A 5,260-nucleotide genomic window follows, 5' to 3' on the forward strand; every position below is an offset into this window, starting at 1 on the left:
GGCGTCACTTGTGCTAAATAAAGCCCATGGTACCAAACCTAGATTTAATACCTGCCCTAATGGCTGTTTCATTCTCTCCGCCAAACAGAATCTTAATCAACCAGTCTGGAATCTTCTGGTCAACAGCACTGAGGTCGCCTGTCACACCGGCCCTGGAAGAGAACCCAGCAAAGAAGAGTAATGTGCAAGATAAAAACCCTGACTGCTCCCTTCCTTCCCCTCAAAAGATGATGTCCTGGTCTAAAACGAATCCTTTCCTTCCTTCCTTCCTTCCTTCCTTCCTTCCTTCCTTCCTTCCTCCCTCCCTCCCTCCCTCTCTCTCATAGCTCCCTTGTCCCACCCTTCTTATAAAAACCTTCCATTTTGTACAACCCCTCGGAGCACCCGTCTCCTTGCCAGATGGGATGCTGCCCCGTTCATCAACCGCTTGGCGAAGGCGATCGGATCTTCGGTTTTCCTTGGCTGAACTTTGTTCTTTCAAAGCAGCAGCAGCGGGAAACTGACATAGCCGAGCAGCAAGTTCCTGTGCAATGAGAGGAACGCGTGGCCCACACCTGAATGAGCCGGGGCCTCAGCCTCCTCCCTTCACACCTCTGCGGTGGACTTTGTGGCAATAAAGAGCTGGGGCGTCCCTCTGGCTTCAACAGCCCGGTCCTCCCAGTGAGACCTCATACATATCACCTCCCAGTCTTTGCCCAGGCTCTCCCGGCTCCCTGAGTTTCCCTCCGTGGTTGGATTTAGGGTTCGGTGTAGATCCGGGGTTCAGATTCATTCCGAGACAGCAGTCGGTTTATACCTGGGGTCGGGACTCTGCTGGTTTGTTCCCTCCTGGAACCACCGCGGATCCTGCGAGATTGTCCAGGCCCCGCCCACTTGGGCCTGGGAAGAGACTCCAAAGCGTTATCGTATTTGGTTTGCATGTTCCAGCCCCACATCTACCTCCGGGAGAGATTTCTCAAAAGATGAAGGTCGTTTCCATAGGTGTTTATTCAAAAGAAACTGTGCCAAAGTCCTTGGTATCGGAATGTCCACAGAGCGAGGTTCCCACCCTGCCTCTGGCTCACCCCACCTCATACCTTACACCTGTGTTTCCTGGGTGGATGACCTTGTGCAAACCACTTCCGACTTTGCCCCAGGCTCTCCTTTGCAAAACAAGGGTGATGGATAAGAAGTCTTTAATGGGGGTCTAAGGTTAAAATCCTACAGTTCTGAGAGCCTAGAGTCCCCGGGCAGTATGGCACAGGCTTTGAATTAAGACACTCCCTGGTTTGAGCCCTAGGTCTGCCATTTGTTGGCTGGATGCTCTTGGGAAAGTGACCGAACACTCCCAACCCTCAGTTTCTTCATCTGTAAATGGAGATTAAATAAGGTAATGCCTCTTAAGTGCCCAGCACAGCACCTGGCACCACACGCACTCCATCCGTGCCCAGCAACTTAAGGACACACAGTTCTGGACACTCAGGGTTGGGACACAGCAACTGTGGTCATCTCCTTTATTAATGCAGGACACGATAGATCATAGAATGCAAAACAAGAAACATCAACCGCCCTCCAAGTGGGGACTGGTCCTTAGCCCACAATGCATGACCATGGAAGGGTCCGTGAAGATGTCCCATCGGGTGGCAGGTACAGGGATTAATGAAAGGAAATCAATGTCCAGATCCTCATCTTCTCATTGGACGATTCGCTGAGCAAACCTGCCTGAGGATATCCCCGGTTCTGTAGGAATGAATTATTCATTTCCCGTTTTCACTCTTCACCCACGTGAAAAAAAAAAAAAAAGAAGAAGAAGAAGAAGAAGAAAGAAAAGAAAAGAAAAAACACCACCTCCCCCGTTTCTCAGTTTATGCTCTCAGAGCAGAACATCCTCTGGTGACTAAAAAAAGAGACATATAGATCATTAATACGGGTGCAGAGAGAGCGGAGAACTCTGATGCTTGGATAATGAATCTTTCTGCCAGTCTTAGCTTTTCAAGGTTTTGTTTCCAATACTTTGCAATCAACAAAATTGAAGGAGGAGCTACACAACTTGTCAGCTGAGAAATCGCTAAACTATTTTTCGGAGATAGATCATAATTGGCTTCTGACATATAGCTTGCAAGGAGTTCAAAGAATTGAGGAATGTCACTGTTCAGACATCCACTGGGTTTATTTAATTGTGCGAACACATTTTCTCCATGCTTGCATGAAAAGAGAGAGAGAAAGGGGACTTATTCGTTTTTCCCTGGGTATCTCCTATGCATACAAGAGACATACATGTTAATAAACTTCTACTTGTTTTTCTCTTGTTTTGAGAGAGAGAATGAGAGAAGAGAGGAAGGAATAAATTTTTTTAAAACAAAAATAAACATAAGAGACTACCAGAACTATTTTACGCCCAAAAAATTTTTAATAATTTGTTTTTTAATTTACAGTTAGCATACAATATTAGTTTAAAGTGCATAACATAGTGATTAGACATTTATCTTACTTACAAAGTGATTACCCTGATAAATCTAGTACCCATCTGACACCGTACACAGTCATCGCAATATTATTGGCTATATTCCTTATGCTGTACTTTATATCCCCATAACTATTTTGTAACTACCAATCTGTACTTCTTAATCTTGTGCCCTTTTTCACATATCCACAGCCCCCTCCCATCTGCAACCATCAAAATATTCTCTGTATCTATGAGTTTGTTTTCTGTTTTGTTTGTTTTGTTCTTTAGAGTCCACGTGTAAGTGAAATTACACGGCATTTGTCTTTGTCTGTCTGACTTACTCCATTCAGCACAAAACCCTCTAGGTCCATCCATGTCATTGCAGATGGCACTATTTTATTCTTTTTTATGGCTGAGTCATATTCCATCATATATATGTACCACCTCTTCTCTATCCATTCATCCATTGATGGACACCCAGGATGCCTCCATACCTTGACTATTGTAAATAATGTTGCAATGATCATATGGATTCACATGTCCCTTCAAAGTCGTACTTTAGGTTTCTTCAACTAAATAGCCAGACATGGGATGACTGGGTCCTTCACTGTCTCTTGTTATAGCCTTTGTTTTAAAGTCTATTTTGTCTGGTATAAGTATTGCTACCCCAGCTTTATTTACTTGTTTGTTTCCATTTTTATGAAACATATTTTCCATCCCTTACTTTCAGTCTATGTGTGTCTTTCAATCTGAAGTCAGTCTCTTGCAGGAAGTATATGTAAGGGTCTTGTTTTCTGATCTATTCAATCACGTTTTCTTTTGACTGGAGCATGTAATTCATTTACATTCAAAGTAATTGTTGCTAGATATGTAGTTATTGCCATTTTCATATAAAATATTATTCATGTTTTATATCTGTTTTCTTTTTTTCCTTCTTGTCAAAGAAGTCCTTCTAACATTTCCTGTAATACTGGGTTGGTGGTGATGAACTCCTTTAGCTTTTTCTTGTCTGAGAAGCTCTTTATGTCCTTTGAGTCTAAATGATAGCTTCGCTCGGTAGAAGAATCTTGGTTGTAGACAATTTTTTTTTTATTTTTTTTTTTTCATTTGGGTTTACCGTTCATTTTTTTTTTTTGCCAAAATTTTTTTGAAAATTAATTAAGTCGACCAATTCCTAATAAAAATAATAATAATACCACTTGACACAAGAAGAAATAATAAACGTGAATAGTCCTATAATGATTGAGGAAATTGAATCTATAATTAAACACTTTCTCCTCCAATGTTGCTGATAGAACTAAAAAATACCAGATACCTAGAGATAAATCTAATAAGAGATATGCAAGGACACTACAAAGAAAAACAATGAAATCTTATTGAGATCAATTTTAAAAGGCAGATAAATGAGGAGAGAAACCACGTTCCTGAATTAGCAATCTTAATATTTTTAAAATGCTAGTGCTCCCCCAATGGATCTATAGAGTCACTCTAAATCAAATAAAAATTCCAAAAAGATACTTGGTAGAATTTGGTAAGCTCATTCTAAAATGTATATGGATAGTACACCTTAAACCTACATGATATTAGATTTCAATTATATCTCAATAAAGATGAAAAAGAAAAATCAAATGTACATGGAGATGTGAAGCATCAAGAAAAACCAAGAGACACCCAAACGGACACAAAGTGAGAGAACTTACTCTACTAAATATCAGATTTCATGAGGAAGTTACAGTAGGTAGCATGGTGTAGAGGCGACATGAGGTAAACAGAGACCAGTGGGAGAAATGAGACAGTTCAAAAGAGCAGCCCACACTTGATTGATGCCAGAGGTGGCATTACAGACCAGTGGGGAGAAGAGGGTTTTTTAATAACGAGATTAAGACAATTGATTATATAGAGAAAAGAAAATTTGATACTTACCTGAAATGATGCCAAATATGAATTCTAGGTAGACTATAGATCTAAATGTGAAAGACGCATCTTTTTTTATCCAATCATCCACGGAAGAACACTTGTTTTCATGTCTTGGTTATCATGAATAATGTTGCAATGAACATAAGGGTACATATATCTTTACAAATAAGTGTTTTCAATTTTTTAAGGTAGATATCCAGAAGTGGAATTGCTGGGTCATATGATAATTCTATTCTTAATTTTTCAAGCAACCTCCACACCATTTTCCATAGCGGCTGTACCAATTCGCAGTCCCACCAACAGTGTACGAAGGTTCCCTTTCCTCCACATCCTCTCCAACATTTGTTATTTCCATATGTGCAATGGCATACTATTCAGCCATGAAAAAAAATGATGAAAAATATTGCCATTTGCAACAACATGGATGGATCTTGAGAGTATCATGCAAAGTGAAATAAGTCAGATGGAAAAGGACAAGAACCATGTGATTTCAATCATATGTGGGATATAAAACAGAAAGAAGCAGGTAAACAAACAAAGCAAGCTAACAAACACATACAACAGGCAGCAGTATTGTGGGGGTGGGGAAGGATGAAGAGGGTAAACAGGATTAAATATATGGCGATGGAAGGAGACTAGACTTTGGGTGGTGAGCACACTATGCAACATATAGATAATGTGTTATAGAGTTGTACACCTGAAACTTATAATGTTATTAAGCAATGTTACCCCAATAAATGTAATTTTTAAAAAAATGTGAAAGACAAAACAATAAAGGTTTTAGAAGAAAATATAAAAGCATATCAAGGAAGGGAAAGTGTTCCTAAGTAGGATATAAGAAGATATTAATAAGAGTGAAAAATATTGATAAATGGGACTACATTCAAGGGCAGTTTGTCAGAAGACACCAGGAAAAAA

The sequence above is a fragment of the Pteropus vampyrus genome, unplaced genomic scaffold (genome assembly GCF_000151845.1).
Source record: "Pteropus vampyrus isolate Shadow unplaced genomic scaffold, Pvam_2.0 Scaffold534, whole genome shotgun sequence".
Lineage (NCBI taxonomy): Eukaryota > Metazoa > Chordata > Mammalia > Chiroptera > Pteropodidae > Pteropus > Pteropus vampyrus.